Source organism: Globicephala melas, chromosome 4, assembly GCF_963455315.2.
Source record: "Globicephala melas chromosome 4, mGloMel1.2, whole genome shotgun sequence".
NCBI classification, from domain to species: domain Eukaryota; kingdom Metazoa; phylum Chordata; class Mammalia; order Artiodactyla; family Delphinidae; genus Globicephala; species Globicephala melas.
This window is the reverse complement of record NC_083317.1, coordinates 39,441,898-39,464,096: the sequence shown is the minus strand read 5'-3', so window position 1 is coordinate 39,464,096 and position 22,199 is coordinate 39,441,898. Positions and strand designations below refer to the sequence as shown.

Sequence of the window (22,199 nt, the reverse complement as noted above, 5' to 3'; positions counted from 1 at the left end):
AGCACTGACTCTACTGCAAGTCTCTGGGGCTACTGTCCCAGGGTTTCTTTCTCTTTATGCTCATGGATGGCCAGAGATCTCTTGCAGCTAGGGGAGGGATTCCAATTCCCAGCAAGAAGGCTCTCTTGCTATAATACATTCAAATTACCTTCTCATTTTGGAGAGCCTGAAGAATGCTTTGTTGTTCTGATGTTCTTTTTTCTATCATCCACCAGCATGCATGCACAAATACAGTGATGCCTCTTTCTCTGAGGCCTACTAGCACACTGCAAAAGAACATGGGTGGACTTCTGGTTTCCAGTTCTGTGTGGAAGAAGATTGGAAGTCATCATTCAGTTCTAACAACAAGTAAAAAGCTGGACAGGATGAAAAACTCAACAACTCATCCTGAGAGAGGAATGCCCACAGGGCAAACTGCTGCCCCCAAGACTGGAGAGACAGTCAGGAAAATACAGGGAGTCTTGGCTTATAGGAGCAGAGACTCACCAGCAGAAACTGCTGCAGGAACCAGTGCTGGGGTAGAGAAACCTAAACTGTACTTGATACATTTCTGGAGGCTTTGCGTGGACAAATCTGAGAGTTAAAAATTCTAGAGGGACTCAGTCATAGGGGTCCCTCCACATTATTGTGAGATTTACTTCCAGGAGCTTGACCAGATTCTCACAGTAAATGTGTGAGAAAAATCCCCTCAGGCTTCCCACAGGGGGAGGTGGAAAAGGAACTATTATGAAATACCCAAGAGTACAGGTTTCCCTCACTTTTTCAAAGTAAGGGAGTTCATGAAATCTTTCATAAACTGAAATGGTGTAAAGCGAAGAAGCAATTACCTTAGGATACATTTTGCCAGTGGATGCATAAAATAAATCGAGCTAAAGCACAGATGCTCACAGGCACAGTTCAAAGCCTTGGTGGCTTGATGCTGAGTGTAATTCCTGGGGAAGGAGCTTGGTGGGGCCACCCTTATTGCTCTGGGTGCACGCTGCCTCTATAATGACTCGCTGCAGAACAAACATGCAATGCTAATTTTGTTTTTTACATTTTTTCATAAATGCCAAGATACTCTTCAGATTTCTTTTGGTTAGTGAAAGCAGGTACTAAGGTAGGTCTTTCATAAAAGTGAAGTGGTGTAAAGCAGACTTCCAAAAAGCAGGGGATAACTATACTCTTTTTTTAATTTTAATTTTTATTTTATATTGGAGCATAGTGGATTAATAATGTGTTAGTTTCAGGTGTACAGCAAAGTGATTCTGTTATACATATACATGTATCTATTCTTTTTCAAATTCTTTCCCCATTTAGTTATTATAGAATGTTGAACGGCATTCCCTGTGCTATACACTAGGTCCCTGTTTGTTGTCTATTTTAAATATATCAGTGTGTACATGTCAATCCCAAACTTACTCTGTTTCTTTTAACAAGGCTTGTCATCAGGAGAAACTAGTTAACCAGACCCTAGACTTCTGGGGTTTTATCAGAGGCTAAATGACATGAGGAAAGGAAATACCCAACTCTAGCCTACTCTAGCCTTCCATGTGGCAGAAGGGAAATACAATTGACCCTTGCACAACATGGGTCTGAACTGCCTGGGTTCACTTATAGATGAAGTTTTTTGAATAAATACTACATGATCCCTGGCTGGTTGAATCTGCAGATTAAGAGCCATGGATACTAAGGGCTGACTATTGGACTTGAGCGTCCTGGAATTTTGGTATCTGCGGCAGGTCCTGGAACCAACCCCCACAGATACCAAGGTATGACTGTAGTTAACTCAAGCCCACTTTAGCATCTTTTCTCAACTAAGTGGGGAGAAATAACCTGTGAAGTACAGTCCAGAGGCATAGGGTCACTGAAAGACTGAGATCTAATCATAGGACTATAAAAAGTTTCCCTCCCTCTTTACTTCACCACCACATCAATAAAGGCTTATTTACAACAGCTCCTTTTACTCAGTATTGCCATTGTTCAGCTCTCAAGAAAAATTTCTAGGCACACTAAAGGAAAAGACACAATTTGAAGCAACAGAACAGGTATCAGAACCAGGCATGGCAGGGATGTTGGAATTATCAGACTAGGAATTAAAAAATCTGTGGTTGATATGCCAAGGGCTCTAATGGGTAAAGTAGACAGCCTGCAAGAACAGACAAGCAATGTAAGCAGAGATGGAAATCCTAAGAAAGAATAAAAAAGAAATGCTAGAGATAAAAAATGCTGTAATATGAACAAACCTGAAGGATACATCAATAGAATCCTCAAAAACTAAAAAGGAAAGAGAACAAAGACCAAGAAAAACAGAAAAGAATATCCAAGGACTGTAAGAAAACAAAAGCGTGTGACATACACATATAGTAAACCCCAGAAGGTGGAAAAGAGAGAAAGGAACAGAAGAAATATCTGAAACAATAATGACTGAGAATTTCCCCAGAGTAATGTCAAACACCAAACCACAGTTCCAAGAAGCTCAGAAAACAACAAGCAGGATAAAAACAAAAACAAACAAACAAAGTGCACCTTGGGGTAATGTTTTTAAAATACAGAAAATCGAAGATAAAGGAAAAATCCTGGAAGAAGCCAGAGGGGGAAAAACACCATATCTACAGAGGAATAAAGATAAAAATTACATCCAACTTCTCCTTAGAAAGCATTCAAGTAAGAAGAGAGTGGAACAACATATTTCAAGTATTGAGAGGAAAAAAAAAAAAAAACATGTGAGAATTCTGTATGCTGTAACATTATCCTTCAAAAGTGAAAGAGAAATAGAAACTTTCTTAGACAAGCAATAATTGAGGAAATTTCTTGCCACTAGACCTGCTTCACAACAAATATTAAAAAAACACAACCTCTTTTAAGAAAAGGAAAATAATGTAGATACTCAGATTTATATAAAGAAAGGGAATAAGTGAAGGTAAAATATTTTTTTTCTTAGTCTTCATTGTTCTAACAATTTTTTTTTCAAATTAAAAATAGAAAAAAGTTTTAATTGTGCTTATGTATGTATCTTATGTATATTTGTTATGTATGCTTATATATAAGTGAAATGAACGATGATAGTAATACAAAGGATAAGGGGAAGGAATTAGGATTATTTTGTTATTTTAAAGTACTCACACTACCCATGAAGCATTAATTGAAAGTGGACTTGGATGTAGTTTACAACACAGGAAATATACCCAACATTTTATAATGACTTTAAATGGAGTATAATCTATAAAAATATGAGATCACTATGCTGTACAGCAGAAACTCATATTGTAAATCAACTATATTTCAATTTAAAAATGCAAAATTGAAAACAAAGTAAGAAAGTGGTCTTGGAAGTATCACTGATATGCAAAGAAAGGAGACAAAATGGAGTCATATAAAATCTCAATTAAAACCACAAAAGGCACACAAAAATGTAGAAGATAAAAATAGGCACAAAGAGCAATGAAAACAGATAGAAACTGGGTTCAGCTATTTTTTGCCTTCTCTTACTTCACTTGCTAAGAAGTTGAATTTTCAGGATAGAGGAAGGGGCATGTCATTCATATATCTTCATGGTGGCTCTTAGTTTTGTCTTATTTTGGTTCAGCCTCCCTCTGTTTACTGCACATGCACTAACTGATATCTTTGCCATCAGTCTTGTCTACTTTGTAGTTAGGCCTCCTACATGCCCCTGAAACTAAAGTTTGCGATTTTGAACTTAGGGTTGTGACTGTCCTTCCAGGAGCATAGGCATCTCCCACCTGGTTAATTCAGCTGACCCTCAGTTTCATTTGGCAGAGACATGCAATTCTCCTCCATGCATCTGTCTGGTCTTGACCCAAGTTAACTCATCCCACTACAGTAGGGTTACTCACAGACCTGGTGACTTCCAACGTGGTCCCTCTTCTATAGAACTATGGCAGGACCAAGAGAGTGTCAACCATGTCTCTTACCATGCTGCTCCACCTTCCTTTTTTTTTAAATTAATTTATTTCATTTATTTATTTTTGGCTGCGCTGGGTCTTTGTTGTTGCGTGCTGGCTTTCTCTAGTTGCAGCGAGTGGGGGCTACTCTCCGTTGTGGTGCAAGTGCTTCTCATTGCAGTGGCTTCTCTTGTTGTGGAGCATGGGCTCTAGGCGTGTGGGCTCAGTAGTTGTGGCTCGTGGGCTCTAGAGCACAGGCTCAGTAGTTGTGGCGCATGGGGTTAGCTGCTCCGCGGCATGTGGGATCTTTGCAAACCAGGGATTGAAACTGTGTCCCCTGCATTGGCAGGCGGATTCTTAACCACTGCGCCACCAGGGAAGTCCTTGCTCCACCTTCTTGATCAGACTAGGGTACCTCACGTTAGCACAGTTTGCAGAGTGTCCTGTGTCCACCCAAATGATCTCAAAGGAGGGAGTGAGTCACAAGTCCCTGAATTTGGTACTCTCCTCAAATTGTCTAATAGACTTTCCTCACCTCCAGATCAACCACAGAGAGGGAATATTGAGTCACAAGGCAATCTCCTTCTCTCCCCCACCTCCATTTCCTGACGTTTCTTCAAGGTCAGGGTGAAGTATTATTTCACTTATCACATTGTCACCTTTCTTTCCATCTTGCCCTCAGGGGAATGTGGCTGCTTTCTCTACTGGAAAACACCTAGTTTAGCCCTTCATATATTAATAGAAACTAAAGAAATCAAGCTAATCTTTATTTTTCTCTACAGTGTTGGGATTTAAAATCACTGTCTTATTGTAAAATATTATCGGTACTCTGTAATCATCTCTTTTTCTCTTTACATTGCTTCTGAAACAGACTTTAATTTTCTCATTCCCCCAGTGACTGATGCCTATAGCCCTGGACCTCGGGTCAGTAGGCATGATGGTTATATATGCAGAAAAGTAAAGGCATAAAGTTCATTAATACTTTTCAAATAATTACCTTTTTTTGCCATTTTTATCTATCGTCTCTTTAGAACTTAGATGTATATTTCAACGGCTCATCTAAAAGCTTCTGTTACCAGGAAGTCTGATAATCTGTACGAAGTCTTTTTGCAAAACCTGAATTCCTTATGTCCTCCTGTAACCCTCACACGCTCTTGTAAATCTCATTTAATGGTGTCATTTCTAACTCAGTGCCCTACTCCAGAAACCACAGTCACATTTGACTTTACCATATCCTCCCTCTAACCCTTCCCTCCAATTAAGATGTGACTCAAGTATACCGCTTCCAGAGTTGTCATCCTTAAATCCTTAGGAAAATAACTGAAGTCTCTAAATGTATGCTTCCTTTTTTTTTTTTTCCAAACAAAAATATTGTTACATAGATCACAGGTTGTTGAAAGAATTAAGTGAGATGATGTATGATGGATGTAAATTTCTTTCTAAAGTGTAGCATTACTCTTGTTTTTCTCCTCATAAACTTCCACAAGCTTCTCCTTTCCTACTGTGTCCTTCTGTGTTACGCTCAAGCTTTTAGCAAAATATTCAGGATTCTTCACCATTTTCCACCATCTTTAACACCTTGAACACTGAGTACTCAAGCCACTCTGAATTTTTTCTCCTTCAACATCAAGCCTTGCTTTTTCATAATTAAGCGTGCTCTCCACTGTTTATCTCACTGCTTAAAATGCCTTTCTGCCCCAGCTCGCTCTGCAGCTCTGCCATTAACTCTCCCAGTGACCTTGGGAAAATGTCAGAATCTTTCTCTGCCTCAGATTCCTAAATTCAAGGCTAAAGATAAAAATGAAGCTGTTTCTGTTTTGTATATAATTTCATTTGTTTCATTTTTTAAGATTCTACATATAAGTGATCATGTGATATCATGTGATATTTGTCTTTCTCTGTCTGACTTACTATACTTAGTATGGTAATCTCTAGGTCCGTCATAGAAAACAAATTTATGGTTATCAAAGGGGAAGGGGGAGGGTAAATGAAGAGCTTAGGGCTAACAGATACACACTACAACATAAAAAATAGATAAACAACAAGGTCTTACTCTACAGTACAGGAGACTCTATTCTATACCTTGTAATAATGTATAGTGGAAAAAGATCTGAAAACGAATATATATATATATATATATATATATATATATATATATACTGAATCACTTTGCTGTATACCTGAAACTAACACAACATTGTAAATCAACTATACCTCAATAAAGAAACAAACAAAAAATGAAACCAAACTCATAAAGATTAAGCAAAATAATACATATTGATATTACAAATTGGCCTATCTTGAGGGGCAAGTAAATGTTACCCACTAACTAAAGATTGTATTATTAATTACTATTTATTATCATCATTATCAGCGGTAGCAGCAGCAACAACTTCCCAGAATGCTCTTACTTAACCTTCAAGAGCTAGTTAAAATATCATCTCATCTGAAAAGACTGCTCCAGGGAAATATATTCATTTATCCTGTTGTACTGTCTTTTCCATCTTGTATTCATTTCTTCCCAGTTTCTCAGCGTCTTGAAGGCAGAGACCATGACAGTCATCTTTATAGTTCTAGTGCCTGGTCAGTGACTGCATATAGCAGGTGCTCAATAAACAGTTGCTGAATGAAGGAAAACAAAACAAAAAAATAAAACTTATTGTGTTGTTAGCGTGTAACAAATTGTTTTAAGATCTCCTATGTATTAAGTCACTCAGTTCTCCAATAGTCCTGTCATTAGCTACTCCTATTATCATCCCATTGCAGGGGGGGTAAACTGAGAGATGGAAAAATGCATTAATTTGGTCACAGTCAGGACCGGAACCAAAATGACATAGGGCAAGTCCATGAAATGATTGGATCCATTGCAAGATAGGTTTAGGCCAGAAATCCATTTACTGCCTTGCAATAATATTAGGGATTACGGTCACTTTAATTTCAGTATCAAGTAAGGCTCAGTTTTCAACGCCTGACGATAGATCGTGGGTATTCTTCCTCCTCAATATGCAGTTACTTTAAGGCCATAGGTTCTTTCAAGGAGAGATTGGCGAAACATTTATTATACAAGCTTTTGGTGGCATGACAGAGTCTTTCCTCAAGAGAATTTATCTCCCTTTGGGTCACCAGACCCTGTGTGTGAGGTTAGCTCAGATCTGGAAACTGGGCAAGGAATAGTGATTTTTCATTGCAGAAGCTAATAGAAGCCTTGGTTTATTTTCTCTTGAGGTTTTTTATTCATATCCAGCATCACCCTTGCTTGCTGCTCATTTATTTCACTCCTAGACATATCACAGTGTCTTAGAATTGTCAAAGAACCCCGTAATTTAAGGGCCCCTTGTTTTTCATATTAGTATTGCTGTGCTTTATAGTAATTATACTGACTTTGCTCCTGATGGCTATGTGCCACCATCTGGTCTTTGCTATTCGGGAACCGTGTCATCTTCATTGACACGAGGGCCCTATCTCTCATGGCATCATATCCTCCTGCTAATTCTGTCTTACAGAGGACAGCCACAATGAACTTCTCAAAGATACTAGTGTTCTTCTCACTAATGCATGCCTTCTTGGGTACAACAGCTATCACCATTCCAGACCTCAGGCTCCTGCTTACTCTGTATCTTCACCATAACTTTAGCCTAGAAGACACTGAGGCCAAATATTGTCTCCTTTGCAGTTTTTCTACATTTACTATTAAATCCTGTGCTTGAATTTCAGGAAAGGTTACCGCTAGTTGTAGGAAACAAAAGTTTTGAAAATTTTCCATGAAGGCCCTTTGGCTTTCCCAGCATTCCCTGAATTCATAGGTGGATAACTTCAGACTGTCATTCTCTTTCTGCAAGGTTTCCAATATAAACAAAAAAACAAACAAACACACAAACAAATTAAAAATTCGGCTTATTCCATGGTCTTTAAAATTGCCATTGTCCCCACATAGTTCAATATTGAAGCTACACCATAAGCCAATGTTTTCTCTCTCTCTGCTGCTGGTCATCCCATTCTAAAACAGGTGAAAGTATGAGTGATCGCCGTGCTAAAAGCAGAACTTAAGACAAGGACTTATTAAAATGTAGCTTATTTAGAAGGTGATACCCAGAAACAGAAATGAAGAGATGAGGAAAGTGACACAGGAAAGGAAGCTATTTGTTCTCACTGTTAACAACTGGCACTTAATCCCACTGTGTGCTTCATTCTCTCTAAAGAACTGTGTTGAATGTACTTGTTGAATGAAGAAGCAGAGCCTGGGACCTTGATTACTAATCCCTAGCTCCACTGATGGATGGATTCATCCAAGGGCATTCACTCTCTGAATTTCTGGGCTGCTTTGCTGATACTTCCTGAGTTGCTATAACAGAAAAGTGGAAAAATATGGCTATAGTTTCATATGGGATGTGATAAGTGTGATGAGCTCTGTCTATGAAAAATGCAGCTTAGATTACAGTAGGCTAAGGGGTTGTGTCATAGGGCACAAGAAACAGCATTTCCCTTATATTCGTGATCACATTTTTACTTATTATATCCATTTTACAGATGAGAAAATTTAGGTTCAGATTCTGAAATAATTTACCCAAGGTCACACAAAAAAATAAGTGACAGAATATAATTAAAGCTCACAAGAAATGAAGAATCTCCAGTCCTACCCCAGACGTACTGAATCTGCATTTTAATAGAATCTCTAGATATTATACATGCATATTTAGGTTTGCTAAGCACTGGCTTAAATTTTTTTTCTTAAATGCCTATAGTTATAAATCAAAAGAGAAAGTCATATATAGTATCAAGTAATCCAAAAGGTATACTGTTCTTTTAATTAAACCAAAGAAATTCTCCTAAGTATTTTCTTTTATAAACCTTTAACTAATTAAAATATTTTGCTGGGAGGGACCCAGTGCAATTTTTTTAAAGAAGTTTCTGTGAGTTAGAGTTGGGTTGGGAATTGATATAAAAGGAGTGTTACTGTCATAAGTAGTGTGCCAATCAGAGGTGAAGGCAATGACACACGTGGGTATAACTCAAGGACGACTTATTTGAGAGTGTATTAGTTTTCTATAGCTTCTGTAACCAATTACAAAAACTTAGCTTAAAATAACACAAATTTATTATCCTACAGTTCTGTTTGCTTGGCTATTTACTCTGCTCTGTTTCTCTTCTCTGCTCTGGAATAAAGATGTTGTTCAATTGGGCTTTTATCAAGAGGCCCTGGAAGAATTTTCTTCCAAACTCATTCAAGTTTTTGGAAGAATCCAGTTCTTTGTGATTCTAGGACTGAGGTCCACATTTTCTTGCTGGCTGTCTGCTGGGGGCTGTCATTAGCATCTAGTGGCTCTTAGGTCCTTCCCTGTGGGTCCCTGCATCTCAGAGTCAGGAAGGGCACATCAAATGGGCTCCTGCTTGGAATCTCTCTGATTTTCCCTTCTGTCACATATATCTTGCTTTCCCTTCTGCCACATTTTTTTCTGCCTCCAGTCACAAAAGATTCTCTACCTTTAAGTGCTCACGTGATTATATTGAACATGCCTGGATAATCCATAGTATACTCCCTATTTTAAAGTCTGTAACCTTAATTTATATCTACAAACCTTCTTTTACTATGTAGCATAACATATCCATAGGTTCCAATGATTAGGGGATGGATATCTTTGGAGAGCCATTCTGCCTACCACAGAGTTTTGTGCTTCAAAATGTAGTAAGAGGTGGTTTGGGGATAGATTTTAGACAGCTATAAATGAGAGGAATACTTCCATTCTTTCAACAAATATTTACTGAGTAAATACTGCTCTCTAGTATTCTGGGCTAGGAGTTTAGCTTTTGAGCAATGGGGTGTTTTCAAAGATTATTAAGTAGAAAAGTGATAGAATAACCAGTATCAGCAAAGCAGCCCAGAAATGCAGAATAAGTGCCCAAACCCCAAGTTCCTGTCATCAGGCTATGGGTTCATACTTGAAGTGGAAGGGAGACTGATGATTTCTTCTTTTTTGTAACTGCAGGTTAGAGGTAGAGAGATAAGTGTCTCCTTTGGGAAGCTGGCCATGGAAAGAAAAAAGGAAGGATGACTTTGAGGAAAGGTACAAATTAATAACTGACAAAACTTTGTGCTTGGCATAAAAGGAATAAAGTTGATGAAGTATTGCATGATGATTGGGGGAATTTGAGGAATAACAAAATGATCATTACCATATCAATAATTCAAGAAGAACAAAGCAGCGATCCCAAATCACTGAAGTGCCATGCATGCTTGAATAGAAACACCAGGTGAGACTGCAGCAAACAACAAAAATAAAAACACCAACTTTTTTTGGTGTTCTTGCTTAATTGTTCTCTCCATTTGTTGCAGGCTGTGAAGTTGGACATTGCCTGGCATAATGGTGTGTTCCACAATCTTGACTTACCCACCAGTAAATCTCAAAATAACCCAGCTCTTCAAGTTTCAGTACAATTCTTGCCTATTTACAGGAAAAGAGTGTCATCATAGACAATGTGTTTCCAACAAATACATAGGCAGTAATTGGAGTAAAGCATGAACCAAAGTATTAAAAATGATGCAAATTGAGAATACACAGGAACTATTTGAAGAGTATAAGTTGAGGTTAAGTCAATCTTACCACTAGGGGAAGGTTGACATTTTTTTTTTTACACATATTCAGATGTTGTCTCCTCTAATACATGAACCAGAAACATTATGAAGAAATAATGGAATAGACACAGAGTATGACACATGTGGTGGGCATTTGCTTCAACATCTCTGGATGGGAGATTATTAAAAAAAAAATCAATAAAATCCTTAAGAAGTTATTCATTCATATCCATACCTTGGTGTATATTTTATGGCTTCAGTTCTCCTACTGAAAAATAGTGTTTATTTTTAGGTTAATAGACAAACACAACAATGCTGAAGGTCATACTACAATCTAAAATTGTCTCAAATGTTTTTGGTTTGGCTTTACGGAAAATGCATTGTGCCAAACACTTTTTCTCCTTTATTTTTAAACCCTTGTGTATTTTTAAAGAAAATGTAATCCACATGTTTCTTATTCATTTACACTTAACTCATCAAATTCCTCTTGTGTAAGAGTGACTTGGAGACCAAAAGACTTTGGAAAATTATTTGTTTGCCTTTGAAGCTCTTTCTTTTTATTAGGAAAGTAATAGCATGTTCTTTGGTATAGTTCATGTTAGATACTCAGGTATTCAGTTTTTCAAGTATGTAAATAACATAATCTAGAATATTTATATTTGTCCTTATATACTGCTTTCCCTATTCTATTAATATAATGGTAATTTTCACCATTATATCCTTTGTTATACTATTACTATGTTATTATTACTATTAGTATTGTTGTTATAAACTTCATAATAACATTAGTGGTGTTACAAGAATATCTATATATTTGCAACATCTTCATTTACAAAGTGGTTTTATCTTACTCATCTTTCCTTAAAGACTTGTATGGAAAGAGAATTCCAGGCTTTGTAGCATACTCACCTATTTCATTTCCTCATAGAATGTCAGACAGAGAGAATTTGCCAACTGCTTTACATCCTCCAAAAATCTTATTTTCAGTTCATCTGTTTTATTTCTACTTTCGTGACTAAGTGTGCTATTCATCTCTCATAGCTATTTTTAACCTCTCTTCAAATCCTTGTACAATTATCTGACTTTATAATCTGAATTAAAAGTCATTTCATTGTTGAGCTGAATGATTCTGTCCTACTGGTTCCATTTATGTATTCTTTATACTTATGGATAATACATTGTTCTAGTTTGCTTATCCTCTGAATTATAGCCTGTCACAGGTCTTTAAGTATTCTTAAATAATCTTGTGGATGTATACTCTGAAACTCAAGAGCACCCCAAGCACCTTTAAAAGTAGGGTCTATTTCATGTCTTCTTATCATGCTTAGTTCTGATTGCTACAAATTTTAATCTTAGTAAATATGACTGGTGGGTTGCTAATCTTTAAAGTATTATGTGGCATGTGCTACTTGCTTTCTGCATGAAAATAATATAGTAAAATGCCAGATAAAAGTGGATTCTGACTTGGTCTCTTTTTAAAATTAGATTGCATGCTTGTAATCTATTGTAAGGATTGGTCCTTTAACTATTTTCTTAAATTTAAACTAGGGTCTTGAAAACACAGTGCACATGAAAAGAACAAGTAGTGAACAAGACCTTAATCAAAATTGCCAGTTCATTTGCAAAACAGATACTGATGGCCCACAACCAACAGGGCCTTTCTTAGGCTTTGTGCTAGATTTTGGCAATGAAGAGAGGAAAGACAACCTCTTCTCTCAGACAACTGACCATTTTGGGAGTCACGATTTCAACACTGTGTGCAGAGTGATAGGACAAAGGTCAAAGAGTAGAGGCAGGCATCTCAGTCTAGTTTCATAAAAATGCTTTTGGAGCGATCTCAAAGTTAAGCAGGGTGTATAAGCTAAGCATTATAACAGGCAACGTGAAAGCCTCAATTTAAGAGACATTTACATCACTTACTTGTGTGGGTTACTGTTCCAAGCTCCTTACAAATATGAACTCATTCAATCCTCATCACTATCCCATGGGTAAGCACTGTTACTAACCTAATTTTACAAGTGAGAAAACTGAAGTAACTACAAGTTAAGTGAATTGCCCAAGGTCAACAGCAGGTCAACAGCAGGCACAGCCAGGACTTAAATATAGGTATTGTGGGCCTCCATAGTCTCTACAGGAGACTTTTAATAGGGAATTTACATACTCATGGAGAGCAACACACAATCAAGGAAGAACAAGTGGGTTGGCATTTCCTGAGGGCAAGTTATAACTGGGACAATGTCAAGAGATGAAGGAAGCTAAAGAAGTGAATGAGAATGATGTTACACTGAAAAACCAGGGTTTTATCTTAAACGAATCATTGTAATCATTGGGATAACAGGATTTTGTCTCAATATTAGAAAGAAGATTCTCTAGCATCATGGATTATGGGATACAAGATGGCTGGGTTGGAGGTAGAAAGACCTGGTAAGGGGTACCTGCAATAGCACAAGTGAGAGAAACAGTGAAATATGGTTGGAGGGAAGTTGAAGCTCACATGAGTTATTCTAGGAGAGGATATGTGAGGGCTTAAGCTGTTGATGTTGGAAAAGGAGAAAAAGTTGTGTCTGGAGTGATTGCTCTGAGTTTCTGATTAAGGTAACAGTGTAGACAGTGGTGACTACTGGGATAAAGAAGAAAACAAGATAATTCAACATTAGAAAATGCTTATGATACCATGTAAAGAGAAAAAGAAAGTAGAGCTCAGAATTGTATATTCTGTATTGTCCTTTAAAAAATATGTGTGTAATATGCACGGAAAAGCTCTGGTGAAAACAAGAACAACTATTCATTGTAAATGGTAAAATTTCTCAGAACTTTTTATTTTTCCCTGTATCTTCTAAATTTTCTGCAATGAACATGAATTTGTTATTTTTCCATTAAACTAAAATTAAGTGTTACTGGAAGGATTTAGACAGTGATCTTATTTAAAGTTAACTTCTATGATCTTTCAGGAAAGCAAATAAAGTACTTAGCAAAAGTAGATGATTTATTAACTTTGGATCAGGAATTCCCCTCTTAGGAAGCTAAAGTAATACGTAGGTTCTCACGTGTTTATTTATAAATATATTTATTGTCATGCAGAAAAATTAGCATTAGCAATCAGGGTTGTTGAAAACAATTATAGCACAAGTGTGTGAATGCATATTATACATTCATTAGAACAGTTACTTATAAAAATACTTAATCATCAGGGAAAATACTTCTGATATATGAAAACAGCAGGGTATGAGTTCTTTGATGCTATTTGCATAGGATATCTCTGAGTGAAATATGATACTGATTTTCTTTGACTTGCATTTTTTAAGATCTGTAAAATATACCTACGTATTTACTTATAAAATATAATAAAACATAAAAATAAAGACATTTATTTCGAAGCGTGAGCAGTATCACTGCTGTTTAATCATTTCAAATGGGCTTATGTTGGACTGTAAGTACACAGCCAAAGAGGAGTGGAAAAGTCACCTAGACTATGAGGCTGGCTGTGTCAGGGGAAGCAATTGGTCAAAAATCATGATTATAGATGAGAATAAGTATGAAGGACCAATAATTACATTAAAAAGGATGTTTCTCAGGAGTATTTGAATATAAGAGGGATCATAGCTTTAAACTTAAAGAAGCACTAAATTTTGGAATTTCAGATACTAAGAAGATAAAAGGATATTTTTTGAGATATTATCATATTCTTGAGATTTCTAAAAACCAATGTTCAGAGCCTACACATAAATAGTGGACTTATTTGTGTTTTAGGCAAATACTGCTTGTGTTATTATGTTTAGATATTTGGATACATTGACCAACATTCAGATATGGTAGTGCTATGACTTGACTTCCATGGAAAATGTGAAACTTAAGGTAGCCATGTTTTTCCTTTGTCCCATGAAAAGTAATAGAATCTTTAGAAAATTAACTCATCTTCATTTAACCTTTATCAGTTTTTGAAGAAACCATAAATATTTTAGATTCATTTGACAGAGCTAAAAATCCTAGGGTGTTAAAATAATTGAAACGATGGTATCCACATGTATATATCTTTAACTGCATGTTACTGGAACTTTTATGCTAATCTTTATATTAATTATTTATTGAATGACTGCTATGTGCAAGTACTTTAAATGCATTATCTCATTTAATTCGCAGAAGAGATAAAACTTAGAAATAGATCAGAAACTGACTGGGAGCATTTAAATTGATTTTGTTATGTGACCACCAGGCTAGTAAGCAACAGATTCATTAGACAAGTAGGTAGTATAATCTACATTTGATAGGTGTTGGTATCAAGGCTGTGGCCCAAAGTCACATTACTGGAGCACAGTGTTGGAATCAAGATTCAAACAAAATTTGGTTGGAGCCTCTATGGCAACAATGTTTCCAGCATTTCTAGAAAATAGTATACCACTTACCATCCTTTAAAAACACTCTTGAGAATTTTCCATCTTAATAACTGATCTTCTCTTTTATAGGTACTTGTTAAATATTTCTCATAGTGCTTCCATACATTTTTTGTGGTCATATTTTTCATATACAGCTGTTGACAATTTATTTTATAAAGAGATAATTGATATACAACATGATATTAGTTTCAGGCACATAGCATAATGATTTGATATTTGTACATATTGAGAAATAATCACTACAGTAAATCTAGGAAGGATCTGTTATCATACACAGCTTCATAATTTTTTTTCTTGTGATGAGAACTTTTAAGATCTACTCTCTTAACTTTCAAATATGCAAGATAGTATTATTAACTATAGTCACCATGCTGTGCATTACATCCCTATGGCTTATTTATTTCATAAGTGGAAGTTTGTACCTTTTGACTCCTTTCATCCATTTGCAACCACCAATCTGCTGTTCTCTGTATCCATGAGCTTCTTTTTATTTTTTATTTTCGATTCCACATATAAGTGAGACCATACAGTATTTGTTATTTTTTGTCTGACTTATTTCACTTAGTATAAGTGACTTACTTCACTTAGTATATGCTCAGGGTGAACCTATATTGTCACAAATGGAAAGATTTTATTCTTTTTTTTTTTTGCTGAATAATAGTCCAGTGTATACAAATATGCACCACATCTTCTTTATCCTTTCATTCATTGATGGACAATTAGGTTGTTTCTGTATCTTGGTTATTGTACCTAATGCTGCAATGAACATGAGGGTGCATATATCTTTTTGAGTTAGTGTTTCTGCTTTCTTTAGGTAAATACCCAGAAGTGGAATTGCTGGATCATATGTTAGTTGTATTTTTAATTTTTTGAGGGACTTACATACTCTATAGTGGCTGCACCAATTTACATTCGCACAAACAGTATATAAGTGTTCCTTTTTCTCCACATCCTCGCTAGCATTTTTTACCTTTTGTCGTTTTGATAATACTATTCTAACAGGTGTGAGGTGATATTGTGGTTTCAATTTGCATTTCCTGATGATTAATGACACTGAGCACATTTTCATGTACATGTAAGCCATCTGTATGTCTTCTTTGGACAAATGTCTATTCAGGCCCTGTGCTCAGTTTTAAATTGAATTGTTTTTGCTAATGAGTTGTATGAGTTCTTCGTATATTTTGGATATTAACCCCTCATTAGATATATGATTTGAAAATATTTTCTCCCATTTAGTAGGTTGTCTTTTCATTTTGTTGATGATTTCCTTTGCAGTATAGAAGTTTTTTAGTTTAATGTAGTCCCACTTTTGTTATTGTTTTTGTTGCCCTTGCTTTTGGTTTCAAATCCAAAAAAAAAAAAAAATCACAAAAACTATGCCAAGGAAATTACCTCCTATGTTTTCTTCTAGGACTTTTCTGGTTTCAGGTCTCATATTCAAGTCTTTAATCCATTTGAGTTAATTTTTGTGTATGGTGTAACACAGTGGTCCAGTTTCATTCTGTTGCATGTTGCTGTCCAGTTTTTCCAACACAATTTATTGATGAGCCTGTCCTTTCCTCACTGTATATTCTTGGCTCCTTTGTCATAAATTAATTGACCATATACATTGAGTTTATTTGAGAACTACCTATTTGTTCTATTGATCTATGTCTCGTTTTTTAGGCCAGTTCCATATTGTTTCGATGACTATAGCTTTGCAATATAGTTTGAAGTCAGGGAGTGTGTGATGATATAGTTTGAAGTCAGGGAGTATGATGCCTCCAGCTTTGTTCTTCTTTCTCAAGATTGCTTTGTCTACTTGGGGTCTTTCGTGGTTCCACACAGATTTTAGGATCTTTTATTTCTGTGGAAAAAATGCCATTGGAATTTTGATAGGGATTTCACTGAGTCTGTATATTGCTTTGTGTAGTATGCACATTTTAACAATATTAATTCTTCCAATACATGAGCATGGAATATATTTCCATTTATTTGTGCCTTCTTTAATTTCTTTAATCTGTGTCTTATAGTTTTCAGAATACAGGTTTTTCACCTTGGTTAAATTTATCCCTGAGTATTTTATTCTTTTTATTTTTTTATATTTTTTTATTTTATTCTTTTTGATGCAATTATAAAGGGAATGATTTTCTTAATTTCTCTTTCTGAGAGTTTGTTGTTAGTGCATAGAAATACAGTAGATTTTTTATATTGATTTTGTATCCTCCAACTTTACTGAATTCATTTATTAGTTTTAACAGTTTTTTTGTAGAGACTTTAGGGTTTTCTACATATAATATTATGTCATATGCAAAGAGTGACAGTTTTACTTCTTCCTTTCCAATTTAGATGCCTTTATTTTTCTTGCCTACTTGCTCTGGCTAGGACTTCCAAAACTATTTTAAGTAGTATTTACCTGTTAAATATTTCTTATAGGGCTTATGTTTATTCCTTTTGTAGTCATACCTTTTATATATAGCTGTTGACAATTTAATTTTTATAGTATGTAACTTTCCATATGTTCTATATATCTCTGTACTGTCATGATTTAACTTAATCATTTTGGGTTAAGGAGAAAGAGTTCTCTTCTGGAATTAAAAAATATATTTCTTTTTTTCCCCACAGCCCTTTCTCTTTTCTTTTCTCCATGTCTTTCTACCTCTTCCTTCCTTCTTTCCAATCTTTTTTTTTTTTTTTTAAATAACTATTGTATTTAAACCTTGCAGTATTGGGAGAGGGGAGATTTGATATGGGGGTAGGTGTGATTTTTCATTCTATGTGATTTTTCATCTTACCAAGGACAGAAATATAATGGGAGAATTTTTTTCTTCAATGATTTCAAGAAAATATTGAATATTTATATTGGAACTCATTATTCTTTAGTTTTACTTGTTCTTATGAAGGAAGAATTGTTTTCTCTATTTTGCAGATAAGTCAACTGAATCTCAGAGAGATTAAATGATGCATCCAAAGCCATTCAACAAGGAAGTTTTCTGAATGTGGGTTTGAACCCAGATCTGCCTGGTGTCAATGCTCATGATCTTTTTTATTCATATGCTCTCTTACTTTATTTTAAACATAGGATTATTAGACTGCAGAGATGAAAGAGCATTTGAGATTACTCATTCCAACAACTTCAATTCATGTTTTAGGGAACTGTAGCCTAGAGGAGTTAGACCACTTAGTTAAGGTCATGTAACCATAAAGTTATTGGGTTGGGCATAAAGTTCATTTGTTTTTTCCATAAGATGGCTCTAGTAGTGCTTAGTTGTCTAACTTCATTAGAAACAATTTTGTTAGATTGTATTGTGACAGCTATCATATCAGCGTGCATTAAAAAAAAACTTATCAAAATTGGTGAATTTTTGTGTAGCCATTTTAATATTGAAGATGGAAGAAAAAAGCAACATTTTCAGAATATTATGCTTTATTATTTCAAGAAAGGTAAGAATGCAACTGAAACGCAAAAAAAGGATTTATGCAGTGTATGGTGAAGGTGCTGTGACTGATTGAACATGTCAAAAGTGGTTTGTGAAGTTTTGTGCTGGAGATATCTCACTGGATGATGCTCCACGGTCGGGTAGACCAGTTGAAGTTTGATAGTGATCAAATCGAGACAATAACTGAGAGCAATCAACCTTATACACGTGGGAGATAGCCGACATACTCAAAATATCCAAATCAAGAGCTGAAAATCATTTGCACCAGCTTGATTATGTTAATCACTTTGATGTTTGGGTTCCACATAAGTTAAGCAAAAAAACTCTTGACTATATTTCCGCATACAATTCTCCACTTACACGTAAGGAAAACATTCTGTTTTTAAAACAAATTGTGACGGGTGATGAGAAGTGGATAGTGCACAATAATGTGGAATGGAAGAGATTGTGGGGCAATGAAGTGAACCACCACCAACCACACCAAAGGCCGTCTTCATCCAAAGAAAGTGATGTTGTGTATATGATGGGGTTGGAAGGGAGTCCTCTATTATGAGCTCCTTCTGGAAAACCAAACGATTAATTCCAGCAAGTACTGCTCCCAGTTAGACTGATTGAAAGCAGCACTCGACAAAACACGTCCGGAAGTAGTCAAAAGAAAATGCATAATCTTCCATCAGGATAGCACAGGACTACATGTTTCTTTGAAGACCAGGCAAAAACTGTTACAGTTTGGCTGGGAAGTTCTGATTCATCTGCTGTATTCACCAGATATTGCACTTTCAGATTTCCATTGATTTCGGTCTTTACAAAATTCTCTTAATGGAAAAAAATTCAATTCCCTGGATGACTATAAAAGGCACCTGGAACAGTTCTTTGCTCAAAAAAATAAAAAGTTTTGGGGAGATGGAATTATGAAGTTGCCTGGAAAATAGCAGAAGGTAGTGGAACAAAAGGGTGAATAAGTTGTTCAATAAAGTTCTTAGTGAAAATGAAAAATGTGTCTTATTTTTAACTTAAAATCTGAAGGAACTTTTTGGCCAACCCAATATTATAGCACCAGCATTAATTGTGGTTGCTTTCTTTCCATATTTCAGGAACTAACAAATTGTCCTAAATTCCTTGGCTTACTGGGTTTAAATTTAAAACATAGACTCCTACACTTTACTTTTCCTTGGCAAGAAGGTGGAGTAGGACTTGACTATTCACATTGCACACTTTTTGGATCGGCATCTAGTCTTTTCATTGCTTGAGTTTCTCTCTGTAAAGGAGATATATAATGAAAAACAATCATTACAAGGGAAATTGGATCTTCTTAGTGATAACAACACGGTAGCCTTTGCTATGTATGTATACCAAAACCTTTGTTCTGATGATATTCCTTATGCTTTGAGAGAAAAAAGAACCACTGTTGCTGTACAACTGAAACAGCTTCAGGCAGAAACAGAACCAATTGTGAAGATGTTTGAAGATCCAGAAACTACAAAGCAAATGCAGTCAAACAGGGATGGTCAGATGCGATTTGACTACCTGGCAGACAAGCATGGTTTTAGGCAGGAATGTTTAGAGACACTCTTGGTATGCAAAATTCCTATATAAATGTGGAAATTACTCTTGAGCTGCTGAATATCTTTACTTCTTTAGAGTGTTGGTTCCAGCAACGGATAGAAATGCTTTGAGTTCATTCTGGGGAAAACTGGTTTCTGAAATCTTAATGCAGAATTGGGATGCAGCCATGGAAGACCTTACATGGCTAAAAGAGACCATAGATACAATTCTGTGAGTTCTCCACTTCAGTCTCTTCAGCAGCGAACACGGCTCATTCATTAGACTCTGTTTGTTTTCTTCAATAACCCCAAGGGCGTGATAATGTTATCGATCTCTTCCTTTACCATCCTCAGTATCTTAATGCAATTCAGACGATGTGTCCACATATTCTCCACTGTTTGACCACAACAGTCATAACAAAGAAAGATGTTTGAAAACGCCACAGGTGCTAAAATATCTGGTCCAAGTTATTCAACAGGAGTCTTACACATGTAAAGATCCAATTACAGAGTTTGTTGAATGCTTATATGTTAACTTTCACTTTGATGGGGCTCAGAAAAAGCTGAGGGAATGTGAATCAGTGCTAGTGAATGATTTTTTCTTGGTGGCTTGTCTTGAGGACTTCATTAAAAATGTCTGTCTCTTCATATTTAAGACTTTTTGTCCATCCATCAGTGTATCAGCATTAACATGTTGGCAGATAAACTGAACATGTCTCCAGAAGAAGCTGAAAGGTGGGTTGTAAATTTGATTAGAAATACAAGACTGGATGCCAAGATTGATTCTAAATTATGTCATGTGCTTATGGGTAACAATGCAGTCTCACCCTTTCAGCAAGTGATTGAAAAGACCAAAAGCTTTTCATTTAAAAGCCAGGTGTTGGCCATGAATATTGAGAAGAAAACCAGAATAGTAGGTCAGAGGTTCCTAACTGTATAACTCAGGACTCTGGCTTCTACTGAAGAACTGTACAGAAAAAATGAAAAATCTATAAAAGAAAGGTGAAATAAAACCATTTTACAAAGATGAAACATTATAGAAACAATTAACATGTTAAATATAAATTTTGGAGACTTTGAATAAAATTGGCTGTGCTTCATTAAAAAATAAAATAAAAAATAATAAAATAAAACATAGACTCTTGAAGTAGGGAGATGAAATAGAAAAAGATGTACCATTTGGACAAATGATGATTTTGTGCAGTTAAAACTGCACCCCTACCTCAATGTCAGGTATCTGGGTGCAAGGATTGGAGGTGGACTTTTAACTCCCCTTATCCACTTCAGCTGGATACCCTTGATCTATGTACCAATTCATGACCATTTGTAGTCACTCTTCAAATAGAGACTTCAAAAACCTTTCTTTTGTCTCTTCTTACACAGCATCTCCTTTAACTTTGTCACATGGTGTTGCTTTGCTCCTCTAGTCTCCATTTGGGGTGTATTGTTGATATGTTACTATAACATATCAACAAGCACTGATTGTTGCTTTAGTTATTGCTCTTAGGAGTGTCTTGGTCTTATGCCAATATCAACAGTGCTTTCATCTTTAGGGCTCTGAGCAGGCACTCTGTTATACAGTCATATGAACTGCAGACTCCATTGTAATAAATCTGTTCTCAATATACCCTTTAAGTTTATATTCAATTATCCTTTCACTCATAGGATTTTAACATTAGGCTAAAATTGAACATCTTGTTCTACTAATTATAAGCAATAAAATTTTTTACATTCTGTAACTAAATTTAATTCAGAAGTAAAATTAGCAACTCATGGACCTCTAAACTAGTAGTTCTCAAAGTATGCTCCCTGATTCAAAAGTATTAACATCACCTTGTCACTTGTTAGAAATAAAAATCCTTGGGCCCACTCAGGAGTCACTACTGAGTGATTCTGATGTGCACTAAAGTTTGAGAGCAACAGATCTAAACCATTATGCTTTACTTGCTTTACTCCTAAAATATTTTATATTACAACCACACGTGATGACCCATTCATTTCCAATTATGCTACTAAATTTGCCTATGTTTCTCTTTCCCAAATAGCATGTGTAACTTAGGGAAACTTGAAAGCATGCTGGAAAAAAAAGTGGTATGATGGAGATCATATCAAATGCCCTTATTGGCTTCACAGTAAACACTGTTTGCCAATTTTATAGAAGAAAATACTGCAAAATCTTCTTGTATATTTCTTACATATATTTCTTAAGTTTTACTTCATTGTTCCTAACATCAGAGAAAAAAATATATCAGAGGTTTTAGAATATAGGTTCAGTACTCAGTTATCGTATTTGTTCATTGCATTGTGGTTTATTTTAAAACTAGACACTGTAAATGAAGTTTCTTGGGTTAAACGTGCTGATTAAAGAAAGGGTAATTAATTTAGTC

The 22,199-nt window shown here is 35.7% G+C and overlaps 1 pseudogene; it reads left to right on the top strand.

Moving 5' to 3' along the window:
- Positions 1 to 278: 278 nt before the first annotated feature.
- On the top strand, positions 279 to 20,775 carry LOC115855666 (eukaryotic translation initiation factor 3 subunit E pseudogene; annotated as a pseudogene).
- Positions 20,776 to 22,199: the final 1,424 nt, after the last annotated feature.